This window comes from Aquarana catesbeiana, linkage group LG01, assembly GCF_042186555.1.
Source record: "Aquarana catesbeiana isolate 2022-GZ linkage group LG01, ASM4218655v1, whole genome shotgun sequence".
NCBI classification, from domain to species: Eukaryota; Metazoa; Chordata; class Amphibia; order Anura; family Ranidae; genus Aquarana; species Aquarana catesbeiana.
The window spans coordinates 319,976,472-320,004,416 of record NC_133324.1 but is presented as its reverse complement, the minus strand read 5'-3'; positions in this window follow the sequence as shown (position 1 = coordinate 320,004,416).

Genomic DNA, 27,945 nt, shown 5'->3' with positions numbered 1-27,945 from the left:
CAAAGAGCTGAGGTATTAGGTGAATATTTTGCCACTCTAGCGGGTACAAGGTACCAGCGAGTTAGGACTTTATAATTTGTCTCCAGTGCTAAGATGTTGGGTGAAGATGACTTAGATGTGAGCCATATGTTAGACCAGTCCGTGTCTTCTAAAGTTCGTCCCAGGTCCTCCTCCCACCTCTGAACGTAAGAGGGTCTATTAAGATTTGCTACTCCATATAATTGATTATAAAGTGATGAAATTGTACCTTTAGCAAATGGATCTTTTGTACAGATTGATTCAAAAATGGATAATTGGGATAATGGTGTATCCCCCTTTAGGAATGGTGTATAGAAATTTTTGATTTGGAGATATCTGAATATCTCAGAGTTTGGTAGATCATATTTTTCTCTAAGCGATGGGAATGAAAGGAATGATTTAGATGCTATGAAGTCATTTAGTGTCTGAATGCCTGATGTTGTCCAAGCTTTAAAAGAATTTGGGTAGATCCATGCCGGATAAAAGGCCGGATTTCTGATAAAAGAAAGGAGAGGATTGTGTGGAGATTGTAACTGATATTTGGTTTTTAGTTTATCCCAGAGAGATAAGAAGTGTTTAGTTATGGGATTCTGAATTTTAAAGCGGTCTTTAGGATCAAGCCATAATAAATTTGATATTAATAGAGGGTCATTTTCTGAAGCCTCTATAAATACCCATAATGGGATTTCCTGTTTTGCATGGTATTTGGACAGACTGGCCAAATGTGCTGCTCTGTAGTAGTTAGTAAAATTAGGGTATCCCAGGCCTCCTTTATTTTTGGGAAGATGTAGTGTGTGTATAGGTATACGTGGTTTAGAAGAGCCCCATATAAACGAAGTTGCTCTTTTTTGTACTATTCTCAAAAAATAGGAAGGAATTGGAATAGGGAGGACTCTGAATAGATAAAGCAATTTGGGTAGAATAGTCATTTTGATTGCATTAATCTTCCCTATCCAGGATAAAGGAAGTTGCGACCATTGTTTTATTAGATTTGTGATCTGTCTTAATACAGGAGGATAATTGGTTGAGAATAAGTCAGAATGAGATGCTGTTAAATGAATTCCAAGATATGGGATTGATTTTTCTGCCCATGTGAATGGGAGTGCAGCCCTAGCCGGGATCAATTCCATGTTTGTGAGTGAAATATTAAGCACTAGGCATTTCTTAGGATTAATCATAAGGCCGGATAGGGCTGCAAATCCATCAAGAGCTGGTATTAAGTTAGGACCAGAGACCTGTGGTGATGATAGAAAAAGTAATATATCGTCTGCAAATATACATAATTTGTGTGTAATACCTCCTACTTCAATGCCAGTTATAGTTTGGTTTGTTCTGATGTATTGGGCCATGGGTTCGAGTATAAGGGCAAATAATAAGGGAGATAATGGGCAACCCTGTCGGGTACCTCTTTCGATATTAAAGGCTTCAGATTTGTATCCAGCATATTTTATATAGGCTTTGGGTTTATTATATAATGCTTTGATCCATGTTAAAAAATGGGGTCCAAAACCCCATTTTTGTAATGAATATTGCATATATTGCCAGGATACTGTGTCAAATGCCCTCTTAATATCGAGAGATAGAAAACATAAAGGGATTTTCCGTTTTTTAGCAATATGTGCCAATAACACTGCCCTGCGTATATTATCGCCTGCCTGTCTATTTGGCATGAAGCCTACTTGATCTCTATGTATTAATTTTCCTATAATGCTATTGAGGCGTTTTGCTATTATTTTTGCTAATAATTTAATATCGAGGTTTAACAGAGAGATAGGCCAATAATTCACACAGGAAGTATCATCAGAAAGGGGTTTTGGGATCATACAAACAATTGCCATTAGTGTTTCTTGCCGAAAAGAATGTCCATCTAGAAGTTTGTTAAAAGTTTCAGTGAGAATGGGAGAGAGTATTTCTGAGAATGTTTTATAGTATAAAGCCGAGTAGCCGTCTGGGCCTGGTCTTTTGTTAAGTTTTAGGTCTTTTATGGCGTTAGCAACTTCATCTATAGTTATAGGCTCATCCAAACTGCTTTTTTGATTCTGAGATAACTCAGGTAAGGTTATTTTTGAGAAGAAGGATTCAGCTTCTGTAGGATTAAATTCATTGTTTGTCTTGTATAAAGTTGCGAGATGTGAGTGAAATTTATGGACTATTTTAACTGGATTACAAGTGTAAACATTTTTTGATAATTTCAATCGTATTGGTTTGAAAGATTTGTTAGTTGAATTTAATGCCCGAGCCAAATATGTACCTGGTTTGTTTGTATTCATGTAGAAATTGTGTTTGGAGCGTTTGAGGGATTTATCAACTGACTCAGTGAGAAATAGATCGTATTCCAATCTAGATTTTTCCAGATGAGATTTTGTACTCTGAGATGGATTATCTTGAAATGATATGTAGGCTGCATTAAAATTGAGTTCTAGTTTTTTTGCTAGATTTTTGCGTTCCCGTTTAAATAGTGCCATTTGTCTTTGTATTGTACCACGCAAGACAGGCTTATGAGCTTCCCACAGTGTTATTGGGGAGATGTCTGTTGTATTATTAATTGATATGTATTCCTTTAAAGCTTGTTCAATGGCCATCTGATGTAGTGGGTGTTTGAGCATTATGTCCGGTAAGTACCACGCTGGGTCATGCGCTTTTGGTATGGCTGAGGCTATAGTAGTGTATACTGCATTATGGTCAGACCACGGAATCGGAATTATATCTGATGCAATAATTTCTGGTATCATTCCTATTGTTAGAAAAATATGATCTATTCTGGTGAAGGTTTGATGAGGGTGCGAGAAATAAGTGAATTTCTTTTTCATTGGGTTACTTTCTCTCCATGAATCTACCAGATTGTATTTGGAAAGAAGTTGAGAAAAAGGTAATCTAGAGGTTATTTTGGATGGTGTAAAAGGTGATTTATCTAGAAATGGGAGGAGGACCTGGTTCGAATCCCCACACATTATCACTGTTCCTATTTTGTGTGTATTAATCACTTGTAATATATGTGAGAGGAATGGTGTAGGTTGTTTGTTAGGAGCGTAGTAGGAAATCACCGTGATTGCTGTATCCATTATATAACCCATGAGTATCAGGTATCTACCTTCTGGGTCTTTAATTTCTGATGATAAGGTGAATGGTGTGGATCGGTGAAATGCAATTAGAGTTCCCCTTTGCTTGGTACAGGCAGAAGCCGTGTAAATTTGTTGATAAAAAGGAGAAATATGTTTTGGAGTAGAATCTTTGGTGAAGTGTGTTTCTTGGAGGCATACTATGTGAGCCTTCTTGTTATGGAAAGTACGGAAGGCTTTGGTCCTTTTTTGAGGGACATTTATTCCCTGAACATTCAGGGAAAGTATATTCAGTGGTGCCATGGCAATAGATCAAATAGTTTTGACTTACTTTTTGTTATGCAGAGCTGACTGCGCAGATCAACCTGTGTGGACTGAAGAGATGAATAGATAGAAAAGAAACCAGTGAATTCTGGAGTAAAGAGTAAACAAAAAACATATGAGATTAGATGATACATTGTATAAATTATTTTTTGCAAGTAATCACAATTTACCCGTGAAAGAGAATAAATATCTCTCTCAGGGGAATAAGTGCCTTCGTCACACTCCCACATAATATGGTTGGGAGAATGAGGAGGGCTAATGGGGGTACAGGGATCTTCCGCTTGCAGGAGAGAAGTGCTATGTCAAAAGACATCAAAATGATGTTTCATTAATTGGAGTGCAGAATATAGTTTTTGTTGAAATTATTTATTCCAGGGTGGATGTATATGGTTAGTCTTGCCCTAGGCTAAATAATTCAGTTAGAAAGGTACTGTTAATAACTTTGGTATTGATGAAGATAGTTTGAATTATTTGGGGATTTTAACCCTTTTAGAGTAAACAATTACATATTTTATTCATATGTAACTGTTTAGATATGTTAACTCATAAAATTGAGGTTGTATTGCTTCAGATTAGAATAAACAAAAACATAATTCTAGGAACTAGTTAGGTAATAATATATTTGTTTTAAGAAAAGAAAGAAAAAGCTTCCATTACTTCTGGATTATTGAACATATTTGTCCTAAAAAGTAATAAATCTATTGTTATTACCTGAAAATATATAACTGAACAAGAATTTCCTTATTTCACTTATATATTCTAAGGCTATATGAATCAGAAGTAATAAGAAATATAACTGGAATGTAACATGATCCCACACAGTGTGTGACTATCAGAATGCAGTTACATTCAGTTATAAATATAGGTTTTTTATAGAGAACCATCTCTTAGTATAATAAATGAAGAGATATCAGGAATTAGGATGTCAGTCCATTGAATCTTCTTGGTCCATGGATGATGTGGCATAACGGCCTCTTTTGTGAGAATGATGATTCCCATTTTGTTCTGAAATTTTCTGGGTGCTGCCTGAAGGTGAAGATGACGCCATTCTTCTGCGTGGGGGAGTGTTGCTGCTTGTGGGTTCTGTCAGATTTAATTTTAAAAGGGTTTGTTGTAGTTCATCTGCTGATCTGCTTCTGTAAATTGTACCTTGGTAGTTAAATCTGACTGAAAAGGGGAAGCCCCATTGATACATAATGTTGTGGCGTTGCAGTTCCATTAGTTGGGGTTTCATGGATCGTCTTTTAGTAATAGTAAGTTGGGATAGGTCAGCAAAAATTTGATAATTGTGTCCTTGAAAATTAAGTTCCTTTTTTTCTCTTGCAGCAATTAGTATTTGTTCTTTCGTTCTGTAATAATGAAATTTTGTGATTATATCACGTGGGGGTCCATCTTTCTTTTTGGCTGTGAGGGCTCTGTGTACTCTGTCCAGTTCTAAACGTTCAATAGGGATATCTGGCTTTAGTTCTTGTAATAGAGCAGTAATAGTAGATTGCAGGTCTGTCACAGTTTCAGGTATTCCCCTTATGCGCAAGTTTGAACGTCTGGCTCTATTTTCGTAATCTTCGAGCTTAGTTTGAAGTATTAAATTCTCTTTTTTTAATTGTTCCAATTCTGTTATATTTTCTTGGGTTGTAATTTCAATTTCATCCATTTTTATTTCTAAGGCTGCGGTGCGGTTTCCCAGCTCTCTTATTTCTTTGGTTAGGCTTTTTGTTATTTGGTCTGAGGTTTGTTTTAAAGCCTTATGAAGCATCTTTTCAAATTGTAATAATATTACTGGGGATACTGAGGAGGCTTGTGGAGAAGTTTGTGAGAGGATTTGTTCTGTATCTGACTCAAATGGAGAGTCTTGCTGTGACATTTTCTGTCTGTGAGAGTGCCCTGATGCTGTATCTTGTGAGGTGACTGGAGCTGCTTCAGCTGCAGTGAGTGCCTGTGAGCTCTTTGTGAGGTGATTTTTATTTCTGCCACGGTTTCCTCCCAGTACCATATTTCCTGCCCAAACTTTCACAGTTTGTTCCCTGGGGCAAAAAGGTTCAAATGGATACCTTTTGAGCCTGCAGGCTCCGCTTTGTCCTTCTCTTCTCTCCTCAGCGGTGTGGAGCTCTAACAATGCATGTCTGCTCCGCTAGGCTCCGCCTCCTGCCCCCCTATCTTGTATTTTTTAACCTCAAGGAGGTTGGTTGGTGTTGGTGTCGCTTGTTAATTTGACATTGTAATTTTGAAATGTACCTGCCTACTCACAAGCAAACTGTCCTTTTTGAAGTAAAACACATAGCCAAGGATTTTTTTTTTTTAAATAGAAATTTATTAGGGGTCATAACAAAATAAAGAGGAAGGCAACGCTGGATAAACTGTTGAAATTGGTGAAGCCTTTGTACCCCAGGGCAGACATTGATGACAGGCAAAATTGGTAGCCTGAGGAGTACATTTAATAGGGAGCACAATAGGGTCCAGGACTCCTAGAGATCGGGAACAGCAGCAGATGACATATATGTCCCGAGGTTGTGTTCTTACAACAGCCTACGTCTTTTGCCAGACCAGACCAAACCCAGGCCATCACTCCCAAGACTTCCTTGCACGCTTCCTTCCAGGCTGTGGCTGTGGTGTTGGAGTTGTGTCAGGAGGTGGAGGAGGAGCATGGTCCAACTCACATACGTGACTTTTCTTGGTGAGTTCGCCCCTCACCCCCTTATTTAGGACCTGAAATATGAGCTCCTCACTGATGAGGCGTTGACCCACCTCCATTTCCTGCATCTTACCAGCAGTCATACATGCAAAGGCCTCCTAGACATTAGGGGTGTTTGTGAGGACCGCAGTAGCCTGACGAATCAAACCAAGCGCTGACTCCTCCACGCTCCTCCCCTTCCTGGGCCTTTTTGTTGGAAGGCGGAGGGGAGGAACCTGCTATTCAGTTAGGCTACTGGCCCCAGCCACCTCCTGGCTGCCACTTTCCCTGGCCACCTCCTGGCTGCCACTTTCCGCTGCCTCCTCCTGGCTGAGACTTTGCTGTGTATGAAAATGGGACATAGATTTATTTTTTTGGTCATCACACACAATTTTGAGCTCATGACTGTTGCAAATTGAATGTTAACAATTAGAAAAGACTATCATTCTGACCCCAGCATTTTTTATTCTTGTCCCAATCATTTTTGGCTACTACTGTCTATTGATATGTAAACCACTTTGTTAAATCAGAAATTAGTGATCAATAATAGCATCTAGTTAACATAATTACATTTTTGACAAGAAATATGTTGAACAATGCTATACCTGGCTCAAGCTGGGCTCCTCCACATCTTCCTGGGTGGAAGGCCCAGGTTGTATGTCTGAAGCCTCATCTGAGGTGGAAGGAAGAGTGGAAGGAAGAGTGGAAGGAAGTGTTGATAGTGATTGCCTGGGTTCACTCTGAGTAAAAAAAAAAAACGCAGTCTGTCATAGTACCAGAGCCTGGGGACATAAATGTCATCTGCTGTCGCGCCTGATCTCATGGAATGTTGGACCTTCTTGCGCTCCCTATTATATGTGCTCCTCAGGCCACCATATTTTTGTTATTATAAAATGGGTGTTTCACTTGCCACAGACAGGGCAGCTCTCTGTACTTATCAATAAAGTTGAAGAGGAAGTCATATTTATCAATTTTCTCTGCAAGACACAGCACAAGACAAACCCTAATGTCAGGCTAAACTCTCCTGATCTTATCCCAATATAGGCCAAATCTATAAGCAGTATAGGCCACTAACCACTGATGCCCCAAGTTAAAATGGTACCTTCGTTTGCACGATTGGCACTTACTCTACTCTGTCCTCCGCTCACAGATCGTACGTACGAAGCAAGCATGTTACGCTTTATCTACACTGCGCATGCGTGAAACTCCGCCCCAACCTTCTTTCTAGTATATTCCCCACCCCTTCTCTTTCAGCGCAGTGGGAGAGCACATGGCGGAGTGACAATTATTATATTATCAGCAACGAGGAGGACGAGGAAAGCCCGGAGCCACAAACGTCCCGATCCAGGAGGAGATTTAAGGCGTCAAGTATGTCCTTTGTAGAGATGGTGGAGATGGTGGACATCTTGAAGAGTGCCGACTATGACGGGAAATATGGACCGTACAGCAACCCAAATGTGAGAAAGGCCAAGATCATGACTAAAGTTGTCAGAAGTCTGCAGAAGAATTTTGGGGTACGACGTTCCAAGGAGCAATTGCGGAAATGCTTGTCAGACCTTAAAAATTTTGTCTTGTGTTCCAATTATTATTACTTGCATGCTGCTACGTGTGCTTTTCTTTACTGTACATTTTAAAATGGCGTGGGTACAGTAATCGTCATTCACAGTAAACATTGTTCGTTCACAGTAAACATCGTTCGTTCACACTAAATTTCATTCCACCCTTAATACAATGTTTTTTGCAGATGCAGGTTAATTACATTTGTTCAGGCGTATTTGTATGAAAAGAAGTTTAGTACATTGTTGTCTAGATGGGTTTGTAACTAGAATGAAATGCAAACTTGATTCAGTATAAGGAGAGGACACTCAGCAGCTGTTTACACATATGGATGCAGGAGCACTAGTGTGGGACACCAGAACACCCTTTTTAGGGTGTCCCACGCAGGTGCTCCAGTGGATACTAGGGGTCTCTCCATCAGTGAAACTTTAATAACAAAAAAGGTAAGTATTCCAGCTTTAGAAAGGGAAAAAAACATGATTTTAGCTTGGAACTGATAATTTGGCCCTCAGTGTTCAGCTGCTGTTTCATGTTATTTTTGCGCTGATTGATTTTTGTCATATGGAACTCTGCCAAAACAGACAATTGTACCTCACTTCCAAGCAATGCTTCATATTCCTATTTCTTACCTCAAATATCTGTGTGCTAAGTATACCTTATTTTTTCTTCACATAGGGGAAAAAAGACTTGGGACATCTGAGGACACCAAGAATAGCACACTTCTTAAAGAAGGGGAAATCCCCACACACCCTGAAGAAGATGTGGAGGGAGAGGTTCAGGAATTGGGCGAAATAGTGACCATAACAGGTCACTGTCTAAGACCACAGCTTCAGGTATTAGATGTATGCATAATGCATGATGTGTTTTTTTTAAATTTTTAGGTGATGTGGTGGATGTTGTGGAAGAAGAAACTCATTTCACCAGTGCAAGTGCACACATCCTCATCGGAGGAGAGATCAAGGTGTGCAATCGGGAATTAGAGAAGATAAAGGAAAACATCATTCATCATCACTCAACATCATTGATGCTTTAGGCAGAATATAAAACACCCAAAATTTTTTACATTTTGTCATTATATTTTTTATTTTCAAAAAGTTTTAAAGTAATTTGAAAGCCAAATTTTGAAGATGCACACAGTGTGTCAACATGTGCTATCTGCCATCACGGGATATCAATGTACGCGTTTTGTGGGTGCAACCCCTTCCTCGCAACTCAAGTAGATGAGAGGAAGGGGTTGCACCCCCAAAACATTTCTTTTGATCCCCCATGATGAAAGCTAGCACATGTTGACATTGGGCATGGGATCAGGAGGGAAATCCACATTTTCAGGGGTGACATCACCCCATCTGATGAAGGCAAAATCAACACAGTTATGTCATACTAATGTCACATATTGCCTTCACTTTATCAAAGTTGAACTTTGTAAGTTCCTGAGTTGTGTATGTTATGGTTTTAAACATGACTGTTTAACCCAAAAAAGGATATTTCTACTGTCAAACATAAAAATGTTATACACCAAAGATGTTGGTTTGTTAAAAAACCCTTTTCTAACGCACATGTGAATGTGCCTTGAATAAAATGTTTGATACTCAACAATGTGTGGCTTCTACTTTCAATGCTCAATACGAGTTTTTGTAGTAAGTTGGTGTAGTTTACAGTGACAATGGGGGTAATTACTAAAGGCAAATCCACTTTGCACTACAAGTGCACTTGTAGTGCAAAGTGGATTTGCCTTTAGTAAATAACCCACACAGTGCTCTAAAATTTGCCACAAACACGCCACTTTAGGGACGCAAAGCAATTAATTCATGGAGCTGTAAAGGATGATTATTTTTATCATTAATGAATTACATACATTGACAACAAAAACAATGTGTGTGTAGCAGACCCACAACATAATAATAGTTAGCTGAAGAAGAGATTGTCACCTCATGTATCTGAAAGGTTAAAGATCTTTATAGTCTCTGGACTTTTATTTTGGGTGTCAATGTCTTCCCCCTCTTCTGCCTCATCTGTGAGTTTTCTTTTCATGGCAGGCGGGGGGGGGGGGAAGAAGGGTCTGATGCAATGGAAGTGGATGCACTAGAAAGTTCAGGGGGATCCACAGGGAATGGTATTGGGGTTCCTGATTTGGGCAGCTCTGTGTGAGACGATGCAGGTGAGGGGATGGGTAAGCAATCATCCACACCCATGTGAGATACAGTGATGGGTGAAGAGGGAAGAATAGTCAGATACTGAGATGGTGGAAGATCTGTGGGGGTAACAGCGGAAGACTGGGTATCACAAACCTGGGTGCTTGCAGGGCATGATGCTGTTGCCACTCTGGAGGAACCGTGGGAACCAGGAACCTTAGGAGGCTTGTGTGATGATGAGATTTTACTAGTAGGTGACTTTGGTCTTTGAGGTTTCGATTGAGAATTAAGACGGTGAAAGGGGAATGGGATGGAGTAGGGGGATGTGTGGGGTGGGACCTACGTGGACCATAATGAGGTGGCAATGGGTGGTCTCTGTGACATCGGGTATCAAAGTGTAGGGGGAGAAGTGGCATGGGTTTTGGAGAGGGGTGCAGGGGGTCTCCTGTGGTATATGGAACAGTAGGAGAGTGGGGAGGCTCGATTGAATCTGGCTGGGGGGGAGGAACTTCTCTTCCAACAGTATATATGATTAGTGTTGTATTCCTCAAAGTCTGTATGAATTTTACTTAATTTGACCTCAATGAAGTTATCTAATTTATTGAACCAAGCAGTAGATAGATGCAAGATATTTTTGATGAGGATACCAAGTGAGGTCTGTATTGTGGACAGTAGATCATTGTATTTTATTTCTCTTTGTTGGATGATGATTTCTATCCATTTTTTTGTACAAAATTCTGAAATGTTAAACCATTCTTGAGTGAGAGAAGGTGACAAGAAAGTGCAAGTTTTGATGTTTCTCAGACCCCTAGGGCTGATTTTGTATGGTAGGTACTTTTGGAGGGAGGAATTTGTCCCACCATTGGAAGTTGGCAGCAATAAATAAATCCTCTATTTTACGGAATTGTGCACAGAGGTGTTTGTATACTGAGCGAGGCACTGAGTGAGAGGATGAAAAGAAATCGGCAGGGAACAAAGTGTATAGTTCATCTAGAATCCCAAATTTAACTGGTTCAATGTCATGGATAATGTCCACGTTGGAGATATAAGTGATGGATATGAGGATAATTATAAGTATTTGTTAAAAATGGAAAGTGAAAAAACTGAGCATGTACAATTGTGATCAAGTGAGATGAATAATCGAATATGGTAATGGCTGTACATGTTGATATAGGGGAAGACGTGTATCTAGATGTGGACATATACACATATATATGTTGCAACAAGGATTTATAAGTGACAATAAAGTCAATTAAAAACTGCATAAACATAGACAGAATTACATAGTAAATGGAAATACTTGATGTAAATATTAAAATGATGATGAAAAGGTTAAAAGTGGCCCAAAACTGTCTCTTAGAACTGATGGCTGCACAATGATACTTCTATAGGTTCAAACACCGGAAAAAGTACATGTACTCATGTGCGCTCTGTCAGCTTGAAGGAGAGAGAGTGGGCAATTAAAAACTCTCTGTCACAGGGAAGTCCATATGTGGAAGTACATATACGGCACAAGTACTAATAGTGGTCTTGGATAAGCTGACTGTGGATGGCTGCCGGCTTGTGACAAGCTAAAAGAGACTCTGTAGAAAGCTAAAACACAAAGAAAGCAGCGCCATCTAAGTGCAGCAGTAGTGAACTAAAAGATTTACTAAAACCCCTTTCACACTGAGGCAGTTTTCAGGCGTTTTAGTGCTAGAAATAGTCTCTAAATAGCACCTGAAAACAGCCTCCCATTCATTTCAGTGTGTCTTTTCACACTGGGACGATGCATTTGCGGGACGTTAGGAAAAGTCCTGCAAGCAGCATCTTTGGGGCAGTTTGGGAGCACTATATATATAGCGCTCCCAAAACGCCCTGCCCATTGAAATGAATGGGCAGCACTTCCAAAGCACCTGAAAAGTGCTACGGAAGCGCTGCAATGTGGTCGCTTTTAACTCCTTCTTCAGGGTTAAAAGCACCCCGCTAGCGGCCGAAAAGCGCTGATTAAACAGCGGTAAAGTGCTGCTAAAACGAGCGGCGCTTTAGTGCTAATGTGGCCACAGCCCCAGTGTGAAAGAGAACATATACAGGTGCAGCTATGCATGGTATCCAATGAGTTTCTAACCTCAGCTCGTTCATTTAAGCTTTGGGAATTAAGCTTGAAAGCTGATTGTGTGCAGATGTGAGCCTGATTTTGCATTATCCAGCTTAAGTTAATAAACCCCAATGACTGGTAATGCCTAGCAGTGGTGACGTCACTCATTCTTAGCAGTCCCTCCTCTCACCTACAGTCGACACTGACTGACAGCGGAGACGATGTGAATGAACCAGAGCAGGCTGAAAATAGATAAGTATACAAATCTTTCATACACAGGTTAGACAGCATAGGTGACTGGTTAACCACCTCCTGGGGTGCTCTTTTGTTCTGGGACGACATCATATGACGTTGTCCCACTCTTGCTGCGCTTGCACACCCAGCGCGGCAATCGGTGGCGCGCTGTGTCCGTGAGTCATGGCGCATCCCCAATCTTGGTAAAGAGCCGATGACGTGGCTCTTTACCCATGTGGTCAGCTGTGTCCAATCACAGCTAATCACATGTAAACAAGAAAATACCCGTTATCGGCTTTCCTTTTCTCACACTGACAGAGTGTGGGTAGAGGAGAGCTGATCAGTGGCATTTCCTCGAAAGGGGAGACCTTCACAGATAATCAGGGCAATGATTATCAGTGCCCTAATTATCAGTGCAGCCCCAAAAGTGCCCAGCAGTGATGCCAGTCAGTGCCCATCTGTGATTCCAGTCAGTGCCCAGCAGTATTACCAATTAGTGCCCAGCAGTGCCACCTATCAGTGCCCATCAGTGATGCCAATCAGTTCTGCTTTTTAATGCCTATCAGTGCCTGCTCATCAGTGCCCATCAGTGCTGCCTATCCATGCCCATCAGTGCCGCCTATCCATGCCGCCTATCAGTGCCCATAAGTGCCACCTATCAGTGCTAATTAGTGCCACCTATCAGTGTTCATCCATGCCACCTATCAGTGCCCATAAGTGTCATTCAATGTGTGACAACGCTGAAAGCTGAAAATTGGCCTGGGCAGGAAGGGGGTGAAAGTGTCCAGTATTGAAGTGGTTAAAGACTATATACAGTATCTCACAAAAGTGAGATACGGTAATGAGGCGGCACTGATATGCACTGATGAGATGGCACCAAAGGGCACTGATGGGGTGGCACTGGTGAGAAGGCACTAATAAGACTGACTGCCTCTGTGAGAGTCATGTGCATGCTGGGGCATTAGCAGGAAATTAGCCTTCCAGTTAGTGTTGCCAATCTCCTGCAGCACCTTTTACTGACAAAACCTGGAAAATTTACTGATGGAGCACATTTTTACTGACAACCTGAAAAATGAAAGAACTCCTATTAAAAACTAAGGCAATCAATATTTAAACAGTATAAACACAATATGTAAACGCTGACAATACCCATAACAAATAATTTGCCTGGTTTATAGTTAAAAAGTCAACACAGCATGACAAATTATCAGCCCCTGATATTTACAGACAGTTGTAAAAAATCACGGATTCTTTACAAACTGTCCATAAATTTACTGACAGTTGGCAACCCTGCTTCCAGTATGTTTTTGGAATGTGGAAGGATGTCTAAACACCCAGAAAAAAAACCATCCAAATGCAATATACTGTAGAAGGCAATAACATAACATTGCATAGTTTACTTTTACTTTTAGTGGAAGAAAACCCTAACACAACTATTTTTAAAGATGTTCATTCCCTCTACCTATCTTGCCTAACCGATATAAAAAAAGATTTGTTTACTTACCTATTTTCAATCTACTCTGGGCTGGCCACGTGATCTGGAAACTCCATGGTCCAACCACTGTCAGAACTCCCTTCTGTCCCCTGCAGCAGCCACTCACTGAAAAAGGGCACTTGGAGCTGTGGGATCATGTGACTGGACCAGAGAGGATAGAAAACAGGTAAGTACACATATCTTTTTTTTTATACAGGTTAGGCAGGATAGGTAGGAGGAGACGGAAGGGAACGAACTTTCGAACGACCGGACTTGCCCACACATGAACGAATTAAAGTACATTTGAAAGTCCGTTGGTTTGAACATGCTGACATGCGAAGGGACTAGAATAAGGAAGTTGATAGCCAGTAGCCAATAGCTGCCCTTGCGTCCTTTTTTGTCCGTCGGACTAGCATACAGACGAACAGACTTTTCGACCAAACTCAACTCCGTCGGAAAGATTTGAAACATGTTCCAAATCTAAAGTCCATCTGATTTTCGACAGAAAAAGTCTGCTGAAGGTCCGATGAAGCCCACACACGGTCGGATTGTCCGACGGATTCGTTCCGTCGGACCAGTCCGGTTGTGTGTACACGGCATTAGGCTTTTCTTTCACTTTAGGATGGGTTCACACCTCCAACGGATGCGGCTCGCAGCAGGGGTCTAGTGCGTCCTTGTTCTCCGTTTCAGGGATGTATCAGGGCCAAATTTTTGCCTGAATTCAGCCCTGAAATGGAGCCAAAGACGCACCGCAACAGAGATATGTGAACCGGCTCCATAGAGAGCCAGTCACAATCTCATGTCATGCGAATTGGATGCGAATTGGATGAGAAGAAAGCCGCATCCAATTCGCATAGGTATGAACCCACCCTCAAAGAGATCGTACAATCAGTTAGCAGAGGTGGGGGACTCGAGTCACATGACTTGACTCGAGTCAGACTCGAGTCACCTGTTTGAGGACTTGCGACTTGCTTGACAAAATTAAATAAATGACTCGACTTGACTTTGACTTGTCACTAATGACTTGCGACTTGACTTTGACTTGGGCTATTTGACTTGCAATGACTTGGCACCACCAGTGCTGTGTCTTGGCCTAGGCAAAAGCCCCCCCCCCCCCACCACCACCACCACAAAAGAAAGCTCCCCCCGAGTCCCGGCTTCGGGGTAGATCAGTATTTTGACTTAATTTGTGACTTGACCAAAATAAATGACTTGACTTGACTTGCTTGACTTCTAGCAGGGACTCGACTTGACTTGCTTGCTTTTCGCCACAGTAACTTGGGACTTGCTTGTGACTTGAAGGTTAAGACTTGAGACTTGCTTGTGACTTGCACATGTGTGACTTACTCCCATCACTGTCAGTTAGCAATGTGTATGATCAACTTTTGTAAAATATATATATATATATATATATATATATATATATATATATATATATATATATATATATATATATACAGTTGTTGGCTAACTTAGACCACTATTGTCCCCCACTAATTGAAATATCAGTTTTGTATGATGCAATCCCTTTCAATGATTTGGTCATGCAATCGATCCCAGCAGTACCACTACTCGATTTCTGCTGTCTGCCATTTTTTTTTTGCTGCTATTCAGGCACCTGAGACAAAATGAAATCTGCTACATGTAGAGAAATAAGGTTAAAGACTTTATTTGCCTTCATCTGCCTAAACTGATATTGTCTAGCTCTGAAAGGGTTAAGGGAATATAACAGGTTAGCGGGGAGTGGAAACGAGAGGTGGAGACGGTCAGTGTGGGGGCATTGTAGTTTTGAGGGGGACAGCATCTCCTGCCTGTCTTAAATAGTCCTTGTTTTTATTGGCACTGTGATTTTCCCAGTTCCACGCTGCCCCTAATCATTCCGGGGAAAGCCAGTGTCACATCCACACTCTGCGCCAGTAATTTGAGAGAACTCTGTGAATGAAGATTGCAGGAGGGCCTGCTCTCTATAGACATCGGGGGGCCAGGCAAACAGCTGCTTCAAGAGCATTCTCTACCTGATCCCTCCAGCCCTCAGTGCCCTTCTCTATGTACCACATCCCTGTGCTCTGCTGAGTGTGGGGGAGAGCAGAACAGAGAGGGAGGGAAGTGTAACCAAAGGCGCAGTCGATAAAAAAAAAGAAGTAGGATGTGGGGAAAAACAAGTCAGGAAATTGAAACAGATATTTTATTTTTTGATTCCAAAAAAAACTCAATTATTTGAATAATACTCTGACTCCATCAAAAAATAATGCTGTAACTCATTTCTAACTAAAATTGATAATCATACCAGCGCATTTATAGAATACAGATTAGAATGTATGTGTTTGAACTTGGTTTTATAGCCTACAAACTAACAGCCCTAGTTGACCAGTCATCTGTCTATGGATAGGTAATATGAAAAGAAAACTGAGGGCCAGAGGATGAGGATGTATTATAATTATACAAGATTTATATAGCAGGAGCAGTATGCTAAGCACTTTACAAAATGAATGGAGACAGTACAGTTATAGTAGAACAAACCTATATCAGATGGTGGGCATACTGCGCAGTGGGTGAACAACCTTTGCCTGGAGAGAAAAAAATATTCAGACTTAGGATACTGCTAGGAATGAAGTGTGTTGGTGTGCTTGATGATGGAAGGCAGGATATACCCTTTTGGGTGGTCCAGGACATCAGACATGAACATCCCTATATAACATGGCCAGTTTTTAAGTGTACTGCATTGTGTCCTTAGCTCTATTTTCTTTGTACTGCATCAATTTACACTCACCGGCCACTTTCTTAGGTACACCTGTTTAATTGCTTGGTAACACAAATTGCTAATCAGCCAATCACATAGCAGCAACTCAATGCATTTAGACATCTAGACTGGTGAAGACAACTTGCTGATGTTCAAACTGAGCATCAGAGTGGGGAAGAAAGGGGATTTAGGTGACTTTGAATGTGGCATGGTTGTTGGTGCCAGACATGCTGATCAGAGTATTTCAAAAACTGCTGATCTACTGGAATTTTCACGCACAACCATCTCTAGGGTTTACAGAGAATCGTCCAAAACAGATAAAATATCCAGTGAACGGCAGTTGTGTGGACGAAAATGCCTTGTTGATGTCTGAGATCAGAGGAGAATGGGCAGACTGGTTTGAGATTATGGAAAGGCAACATAAACTCAAATAACCTCTCTTTACAGCCAAAGTATACAGAATACCATCTCTAAATGCAGAAAACATTGAACCTTGAAGCAGATGGGCTACAGCAGCAGAAGACCACACTGGGTTCCACACCTTTCAGCTAAGAATAGGAAACTCCATCTGCAATTGGCACAAGCTCACCAAAATTGGACAACAGAATATTGGAAAAATGTTGCCTGGTCCGATGAGTCTTGATTTCAGCTGCGACATTCAGATGGTAGGGTTAGAATTTGCCATAGACAACATGAAAGCATGGATCCATCCTGCCTTGTATCAATGGTTCAGGCTGGTGGTGATGGTGTAATGGTGTGGGGGATATTTTCTTGGCGCACTTTGGGCCCCTTAGCACCATTTGAGCATCGTTTAAATGCCACAGCCTACCTATTGTTGCTGACCATGTCCATCCTTTTATGACTACAGTGTACCCATCTTCTGATGGCTACTTCCAGCAGGATAATGTCACTATGTCACAAAGCTCAAATCATCTCACCACTGGTTTCTTGAACATGACAATGAGGTCACTGTACTCCAATGGCCTCCACAGTCACCAGATCTCAATCAAAAAGAGCACCTTTGGGATGTGGTGAAAGGGAGATTCGCATCATGGATGTGCAGCCGACAAATCTGCAGAAACTGCGTGATGCTATCTTATCAATATGGATGAAAATCTTTGAGAAATGTTTCCAACACCTTGTTGAATCTATGCCATGAAGAATTAAGTCAAAAGGAGGTCCAACCCGTTACTAGCAAGGTGTACCTAATAAAGTGGTTGGTGAGTGCATTTTTGTGCATCACAAACAAGTTGTTACCTGGGTATATATTGGTTGCCCAATATATATATTGTCTCAGAATTCAAGATGATGAGGGTTTTGGATTTAGGCCTAATAAGTGTAAAACCCCCTCCAGTAGAATATAGTCATTCTCTTACATACAAGACAAGAGGGTAAGAAGGGTTTTGCACTTGAGAGCTTACAATCTAAAAGGTAGCAGGTGATAGAAAAGTTGGTAACTAAGATCTTCTCCTGATGATTTTTTCTCCCCCCCCCCCCCCTCATTTTTTGTTCCAATTCTTGTATGATTCAGCGCATGTGAGGATTGTTTGCTGCTCTGTACAGTACTCATTTACCTTTTGCCTAAATACTAATAAAGTTTGATGAAGTTGAGTTGAGTTGATGGAGAAGGTAAAATTTCAGCTTTTGGATAGAAGCAGGGTAGGCTTCCCCGAATAGATACGTTCTCAGGGATCGCATAAAAGTGGACAGAGAAAAAAGATACTTGGAGAGAGTGTGGTGTGAAGTTTCAAAGGATGGGAGAAGCTCTAGAGAAGTCCTGGAGATAAGCACAAGAGGCGGTGATGGGGGAGCTAGCAGGCAGGAGGCATTGAGCTGAGCAAAGAGGACAGTTTAGGTGATATTTTGAGACAAGGTAGGTGATGTAGCTCAGGAAGGAGTTGTAGATATCCTACTATGTTGTTGTCAGTCTTTTGAATTGTATCCACTGGATAAGTTAAAGCCAAGGGAGAGATTGTCAGAGAGGGGTGGTGAACACTGAGTGGCCAGTAAGGTTCACAAATCTGGCAGCAACATTTATGACAGACTAAAGAGGGAATAGTCTGTAAAGGTAGGTCACCAAGTTGCAATAGTGAAGGTTAGTGAATCCTGGTGGTGTTGTTGGTTAGGAAGGGGAATATTCTGGAAATGATACAAAAGAGAAGGTGGCAAAATTAGACAGTATTGGATGTGGGGCCAAAAGGAGAGATCAGAGTTCAGGATTACACCTAACACCCTGGCATGAGGAGAGGGACTAATAGTTGCGCTACTGATTTCAAGGGAAATGTCGGGGGAGGGAGCACTGGGGGAGGAACTATTATGAGCTTAGTTTTGTAAAGACTGAGTTTAAGATTGGACATAGATGACTTGTTATTTTTTTTTTTTCAATCAGCCAGCAGATTGATCGAAAAAAAAAAAGAACGGATCCCCCATCCACACAAATGAGACGAATGGAGGAATCCTCACTGCTGTACCACTGTATTCTGAGAGTAGGATTCCTCTGCTGTCAGAATACACTAATCAGCGGCTGTAGCTGCTGTTTGAGAAAAAATTTCTAACAACCTCATTCTACAGAAACTGACTATTAGAGCGGGAACAGGCATACATGGATTAAAATTCAGCTGGTCCCTGCTGAACCGGACGAATTTTGATCCATGAAAGGCTAGTTTTAAAAAAGTGCTGTGAGATTGTGAGATTCCATACTGATACAGTAAGTCAGATAGTAAATTAATATCATCCCCCACGTTAAGGCCTACAAAACAACCTCTTGAAATCCAGATTCCTAGTAGCATGTAGTTGTAAATCCACTTCTTCCCCACTTGATAAAAATGGTATCATTACCATAAGTAGTAGAAAAAGTATACTGCGCATTGAATGACAGAATAATGTTTAACAAGTGGAAAATGAACAGACTCTTGTTTCCTTCAAGGACAAGTTATGCCACATAATTACTACCAAATATTGAAAACACAAATGTTCACTGTTGAAGTCAGGGGTGAAGATCCCCAGAAATGATTGATAAATCGCCCAGATCCCATTAGTTTCTTATAGGTGCAAAAGAGTCCCCAGAGCCACTGTTGAGGCATAGAAGTTTACATTGCAAAAGTATAAAAACACCCAATATCTCCAGCCACATAAGCCACCATCAGTGTGTATCCATATATTCCACATCTCTGAATTAGAGGAGGGAAAGAGAGTGTTCCAATCCCAAAACCAGGCTTTCAGCTGACACGTATATGGAATGTCCTATAAACACTTATACTCACATGTATGCCACTGCCAGTGTTAATGAGACCTAAAAATAGAGATGGGAAGGCCTGGAAAATAACTCCATAAATAATAGGATTAAAACTGTTTTTTTTTTCCATTTTTTTTTCAAAGCCATGTTTTAGCTTTTTTACGGAATAATTGGGGAAAAAAAGAAGTGTGGACTATGTTCTTTTACATATATATCTATGACAGGATATATCTATGACATTGTATTCAAACTATATAACATGAAGACCTTAATGAAAGACTTCTGAGACTTTATGTAAAGTCTTAAACTATTGCAAGTTCTCTCGGCTGAAGAAGCAAATCGTGGAATACAATTCAAGTAACGCTGTACATCTCAATGCAGTTCTCAAACAAGAGAAATATGTATTTCTATCACTAGGGGGCAGTTCGGGGCAAAGGCTCCAGTTTAGTTTACGGGCTCCATCTTGTACCTCCTAAAGTTGGGTGATGGTTGGGATACACTAGATGATAGTTTCTGACCTCTCAGACCTTAATTGACAGGTAAGAAGGTAAATTTGTCTGCCTAATTAGTTTATTTTTATAACCTTTAAATGATTTCTATTATTGTTCTCCACCATCGTATCATACAGTTTACCTATAGTCTGGCCAGGGAATTGTTTTTTTCTTTTGCTTCTCTCAGTAAAATGGTGAGACCAACATGGTAAGAGTTTGGAAACATTTCCACAGTGCAATTTCTGCTGGGAGCAAAGCTGCAATTTGCAAATTTTTTAGAAGAAATATTATTTTCCAAATGCTACAACAGTGGTGGCTGGTGCTCAACATATTAGGTAACAAACCAACGCCACCCCGAGGGAGACGGTCTGGAAGGTGGCGATCCCCCCCATGGGAGACGGGCAGCAAGGCGACGATCACACCCCACCGCCCTGTGGGAGACGGACAGGAAGGTGGCGATCAGAGGCCTCCTTACCTTAGAAGGCAGATGACAAGGATCCACGGTAGGGCTGATGCTTCTTGCTCCAGCTACTCCTTGCTCTGTGGCCATTGCTTCACCTCCCGGGGCCGAACAGGAAGCGGGTCCTGAGACCCTATTGGCTAGGGAGTCTCCTGGCCAATCAGGTCTCAGGACCCACTTCCTGATTGGCCAGGAGGAGAATCAAGAAGACAATAGCGAATATTAATTTGCTATTGTGCTTCAAAAAAGAAACAAAACATTGAAATCTGTCCGTCCGGCACCCTGCATGTAGATTAGAGGTCGGCGCATGGATTAGGGGGCGGCGCCCCTGCGCCCTTTATGGACAGGACGCCACTGTACTACAAAACACATCCTTGCATCATGCCAGAGGTGACCTAAAGTCATAAAAAATATTTTATGGAATTAAATAATGAGGACCATAATGAAAGTGCAAGTAACTTTTTCCTCCAGAGTGCTCATTCCAGAAACACTCTTTCTGCTGTGTCGGGATCATCACAAAGTGTTTCTTCACCAGTAGTGATCAACAATCCTTTCATTTATAGAGAAAATGACACCAGAAAATCAGGAGAACATGCATCACGCTCTTCACAGAGCAATATATGCTTCTGGATCAGCATGGTCAATAACTGAAAATGAATATTGGCAGGAAGCTTTTAAATTATTACCAGGGAAAAGAGAAGGGGGGGGGGGGGGGGGTACATGTTTTCATGTATAGTTGAAATGTTCTTAACATACACAGTCCTTGTTATTTCATTTGTAATCAAAACAAATGTAAAATGCAAGTTAATTTTATTTACTGAATAAGCTGTACTTTTATTGCAAGCATAATACTTTTATACACACTACAATTCAGTGTAACAAAATGACTTTCAATTAGTAAAACTACTCCACACTGAATTTTTTTTCTGAAAATTTCAATTTGTTCCGGAAAAAAAACAGGTAAAACAATTTTTTTTCCCCATGGCTTAGAAATTTCACAAAATTTTAAAATTCTAGACCTAACTCAAACAATGGCAAACAGATCGTATGTGCAGACTGTGTGGAACTAAGGGGGCCCACCTACACTAGATGTGGGTCGGGCGGGTACCAGGATCCCTCTAGGCCCTGTCATGTAGACCTAGACACTGTTCTATCTATCCAGGGCTTTTTTTCAGTGGGAATGTGGGGAAACACAGTTCCAGCTCCTCCAGCACTGAATGTATTTTATGGTAAGAAGTGCTGGGGTGTGCTGGAAGGTCTATTGATGCTGGCTGCCGGCGTGATCTATTGTCACTGGTGGGGATCTATTTTTGTGTGGGGGTCTATTGTTGCTGGTGGGGATCTATATTTGTGTGGGGGTCTATTGTTGCTGGTGGGAATCTTATGTTGCTTGGAAGGATCTACTGTTGAGGGAGAGGTCTATTGGTGGCTGCTAGAGGATCTATTGATACTGGCTGCTAGATCTGTTGTTGTTGGGGGTCTACTGTTGCTGGGGTAGTATATTTTTTTGCAGGGGGGTCCATTTTTGCTGGGTGGCAGGTCTGTTGTGCGGGGATCTATTGTTGCTGGGGTGGGGTCTAATGTTAAAAAAAAACATTAGTGCAGCCCTGAAAAATGACTAACATATGAAGCTGAAAAACAGCACGCTTACCAGAGAGTGTGGACTCATATACTAAAAGTGTTGAGTCAAAAACGCAGTTACAGGAAATCACTCCAATCACATCCAGCACTTCCAGGTAGTTTTTTTGGGATATCCACTGGCCCAGAATTGGATGGAAGGAATCAACCCTCATAAGGCAGGCTCCCAACATATGGCTAACCACATCAGGCAAATAGGCAACTCTCGAACATCTTTCATATTACTCATCCAGTTTCTGAGTTCAGTTCGGGTCAGGAAAATCTAGTATCTTCAAAGAAAAAGGAGACAAAGGCGAGGAAAAAGGTTTCTAGCTTGTGACAAAGAAGAATCCAGAAGATGAGTACTTTCTTGTATCGCCCTCCCGGCGCCCCCATTCAGTCTAATGCTGCTGGGGGTCTACTGTTCCTGGGGTGGGGCCTATCAAATTCCATGCAAATTACTTAGTAGCACAAAATGATACTTGGACGAAGGAAGTGGGTTGTGGGACTTTATATGAAGCACATTACTAAGTTGAATGAGCCAATCAGTATAAAGATAGTTTATTACCACAAAAGGCATACATACACATGTAAAATAGTAGAAAAATAAAATAATATACCACACATGCACTGTGCCTACATCTTAGTTTGCTTCACTTGCAAGACATTGCTGCACCTTTTTGGAATACTTCCTTTTACATATCCCTGCAGATATCCTTGGGAATTAGTTACAGTATGAACTATGCATACCACTAAATATACATATCACAGCTGAAAACTGGAGATCCTATTTTTATGTCTACCATTGGTTGCTGGCACCATTGCCGAGCCTCAGGTGTTACCGTCTCAGCTTCCGGGGTTAACATCTTCTATAGTGCCTCCTACCATTGATACTACCAACAGTTGTACCTATATACTACAGATAGATACCCTTAAACGCTGCATCTTCTCCTGATGAGTGGTAATGTAACAACGAAATGCGTAGAGGTTTCCTATGATGCTGCATCACAATGCCCATTTTTAATATCTGTATTATATTATAGTCTACTTTAATGAACCAATCTACCATTGTTATTATGCCTATATGCTACCACTACAATTTTGGTCTACATACCTAAGGTCCATTACTATGTATATTATGTTGAGATAGTTATGTATAATCATGAATTGTCTAGACTTTATTTATTGAGACCTACCAGCATATTATTTTATTTTTCTACTATTTTACATGTGTATGTATGCCTTTTGTAGTAATAAACTATGTTTATACTGATTGGCTCATTCAACTTAGTAATGTGCTTCATCTAAAGTCCCACAACCCACTTACTTCGTCCAATTACCGGGGATGGAGGTATATATACTTATTGCCTCATATAAAATCCCAATTTTAGCCTTAGTTTTAGTTTCTTGATCTCAAAATGAGACTTGGTTCTGTATTCTCTAAAATGGGCTATAGTGGGAAGTGGGTAGAGGAGTAGAGCCAAGAGACAGTGCTCAGAGGAGGATAGAGGGCAGAGACGAAGGGTGACACAGAAGGGGGGAGTTCCTGTACCTATTCTCTGAGAATAAAAGCCCTCTATCTATCTATCTATCTATCTATCTATCTATCTATCTATCTATCTATCTATCTATCTATCTATCTATCTATCTATCTATCTATCTATCTATCTATCGTGTTTGTGATTGGAAAGTAGCTGAATAAGGGGCCCACACATTTTGTTAACTTTATCCACCACTAGGCCCAAAGACTGCATAAATCTAAAATATCATTTACGTTGCTGAAACTTGAAACTTATATACATAAATTCATAAAACAGTGTCTGCTTCCATGAAACATTGGATGTTATCACTGCATATTATGGTGCTACACTTTAGCAATATCTCTTATCTACTCCTAAAGGTGCTGTTCTCAACATTCTTAATTCTGAATGTAAAATGATCTAGCATTACTAGTGTCAAATCCTTCTAAGAGGCGGAAACAGGCTATACCCACAGATTTATTGCCCCTCTGTGTTACCACATTACGGGTATCCTGCTCATTGGTCTTTTCTACCCTCTCTCGTCTTGACTCAGACCCAAGAGGGTACTCCGCTCCAAAAACTCCCTAGACACGAATGATGAAGATGGATATGCGATTGATTTCTGCCTCCTCTGTCTGTGCCCTTCTGGCAGAAAATTAAAAGGCTATTAGTTAAAGGGGGGGATCCCCTCAGGTGAGGCCCCACTGCAGCCTGACCATTTATCTCTGTGAATAGCCTCCCATTATAGCAAAGCGGGAAGAGACTCTAGGGACGTGAGAGGGGGGTTGGAAAGACAAAGGCATGCACACGGCTGTGGCAGCAGCAGGATTGTCTCCCATGGATTGAGTCTGTGTGTGTTTACTATAGAGAATGGGAGAGGGGAGGAAGGGAGACATGGAATGACAGAATGCACGCTACATAGAGGTGCAAATTTACAGACGGTACAAAAAAGGAAATGAGATTAAGAAAATGAGTGCTCAGAAAGGTTGAACAATACACAGTTTGTATACTATATATGTAACAACATGTATTTCGACTGTGTTATTAAAAAAATTATGCTCTTAACTACTGGCAATGCATTATGGCTTTTGGCACAAGAGTCAGTATCTAAAACCTTCAGACATATTCAGTAGGCAGTGCAAAGAGCAATAATGCTATAACCTAAAGCAAACCTATCACATTTCCCTTTTTTTATTCCACTTTTCAAAACAGGGAATGTTAATTGCTTAATTTTAATGAACATTGCCATTCACTTTTTTTTCTCTGTACAGCACCACACGTGCCTAATATTATGTCCAACTTATTAATCCTAGCATTTTTCATTTTCTACATCCTTTAACTGTCATTTATTTTTATGTATTGTTGCAGCAATATAGCATGCAGAACGCTCATATTAAAATGATGCTGCATAAGTATAAGCATGCTGTATATTTATCACACAGTTCAAGGCAGCAGGGTAGAAGAGATCGGCATCATTCAAATAGAGAAAATAAATATTGGATAATTCTTGTTTTAAAAAAAAAAGCTATGTACAAATCGTGAAACCATGACTTTCAGATGGAAAGGAGATGTAATGGCGGTGAAAGGGTTAGTAGACAATCCTCATGGCACAAAGCCACCGTTGAGCTTGTTCTTCCTACAGTCAGTACTGAGGGGTAGGTGGGTAAATGAAGGAGGGGTGAGGGACCAGGCTGGGACCATGTGCTACTGGCCCTGCAGATAATGTTCTATTTATGATGCGTGCTATTGAGCAGAAGTGTGCTGCCTCAGCTAGCCCTGGGCTCAGACAGGGGGCGGGTAAATGATACTGTTCAAGGGTTCTGACCTCTTTATTCTTTGAGAACAGACAAGTTTTGGTTTGAATGCTAGACCCTCCACTGGCTCCCATCAGCCTGACTTGGCTGTCTCAAAATCTGTCACTGACATTTCCATCCATTTTCTATTCATTAGTTAATATGCATGCATTCAGAAAGTTAATAGTAACGTGCCCATAAAATCTCCACGGAGGATTTGTTTTACTATAAATACAGACGTGTCTCATCCTTTGCTGGGCGATCGTTTTATATATTATATTGTATATATTGTAATATTTACATTAGTAGGGAAAAATAATTAATAGCATTATATAAGATGTACCACCAAGAGCCCAATCACACAGAGCGCAGGTCAAAGCTGACACCTGGTTAACAGCTGATTCCCAATGCATTTAAAGCCTTTTAAGTTTAGGGTGCCACCTTGTGTTTCTCATGCCCAAAAAGTGCTCCTCAGATGCTGTGACTGAAAGAGGTATTAAACCAAATGATACAATATACACAGGTGTTCACACAAGCTTTTACTGAGCCCTGTTGGAAATATTGATGGCTTCAGTGGCTGCAAAGTTTAGTAGATTCAAAAAGGGAAAGGACATGGACCTTTTGGCCAGAGTGTCAACTGGCGAGGTCAATGGTAGAAGTTCCGACTCATCCAAAGTGAGAATGGAGTTCACCAGTAAGGACCAATAAAGGATTCAGAAAAAGGCAGAAGGTGAGGAAAGACATCCTCAAAAAAAGTTTAGTAGATACCTTTCATTGGATCCCGCAATGCTACCCCAACTGGTACACACTAGTGCAATTTCAGATGTGAATTGGGTCGCACAGAATCGTATGACACTAGACCACATTCTCTATGATGTCTATTCACATCAATGCAACACAGCATGTGCATTTTTGGCAAGGGGTCTAGTGCTACTTTGGTGTGGGTGCACCACGATTTTGGCCTCAGAGACTTTAATTGAAATGCACGGAAAATGCATGTAAAATGCATTTACATGTGTTTTTGATGCATTTTTGCAGGTTGTTAGGGAGTCGGTACCTGCCGGCATCCCAACCACCAGTGACTGAAGGGCCTAGTATAGATTTTGGGGGGGACCCCATGCCAATTTTTTTACATTTTTCTGTCCTGCTCCTTTGTTTACATTCTGCTGTCAGCCAGGAATCTCCAGTTGACAGCCGGCATGAGTCACTGGTTGTTAGGGCGCCGGTGGGTGCTGGCTTCTTAACAACCCAGTCTCCTTCCCCTACTAACACATGCAGTAGCATCAAGAACACTTAAAAAAACACATCAATTCAACATTTTTCATACTGAAAATCAGATAAAAATACAGCTGCACTAGTGTGAACCTAGCCTAAAGCTGGTTATAGACAGAGCAAATTTCTTTCCTGCAACCACTCGATTCCCCCACCAACACAGTCAGTGTAGACAGGATAATCCCTCCTGTGGAGCCATTGTGTTCTCCCGGTGGTGGTGGTGGTGGTGGTGGTGGGGGAAAGCACAATGATTATTTCTAGCAGCAATCACAGTGGCTAGCAATAGTAGCATGTGACTGTGGAGGTCATTAGAGTACAGTGACCTCATTGTCATGTTCAAGAAACCAGTGGTGAGAAGATTTGAGCTTTGTGACATGGTACATTATCCTGCTGGAAGTAGCCATCAGAAGATGGGTACACTGTAGTCATAAAGGGATGGACATGGTCAGTAACAATACTCAGGTAGGGTGTGGTGTTTAAATGATGCTCAATTGGTACTAAGGGGCCCAAAGTGTGCCAAGAAAATATCCCCCACACCATTACACCACCACCACAAGCCTGAGCCATTGATACAACACAGGATGGATCCATGCTTTCATGTTGTTTACGCCAAATTCTGACCCTACCATCTGAATGTTGCAGCTGAAATCGAGATTCATCAGACCAGGCAATGTTTTTCCATACTTCTATTGTCCAATTTTGGTGAGCCTGTGTGAATCGTAGTCTCAGTTTCCTATTCTTAGCTGACAGGAGTGGCACCCGGTGTGGTCTTCTGCTGCTGTAGCCCATCTGCTTCAAGGTTCAATGTGTTGTGTGTTCAGAAATGGTATTCTGCATATCTTGATTGTAACGAGTGGTTATTTGAGTTACTGTTTCCTTGTTATCATCTCAAACCAGTCTGACCATTCTCCTCTGACCTCAACATGGCATTTTTGTCCACACAACTGACACTCACTGGATATTTTCTCTTTTTCGGACCATTCTCTGTAAACCCTAGAGATGGCTATGTGTGAAAATCCCAGTAAAGCAGCTGTTTTTGAAATACTCAGACCAGCCCGTCTGACACCAACAACCATGCCACGTTCAAAGTCACTTAAATCTCCTTTCTTCCCCATTCTGATGCTGAGTTTGAGCTTCAGCAAGTCGTCTTCACCAGTCTAGATGTCTAAATGCATTGAGTTGCTGCCATGTGATTGGCTGATTAGCAATTTGTGTTACCAAGCAATTGAACAGGTGTACCTAATAAAGTGGCCGGTGAGTGTATGTGGCAG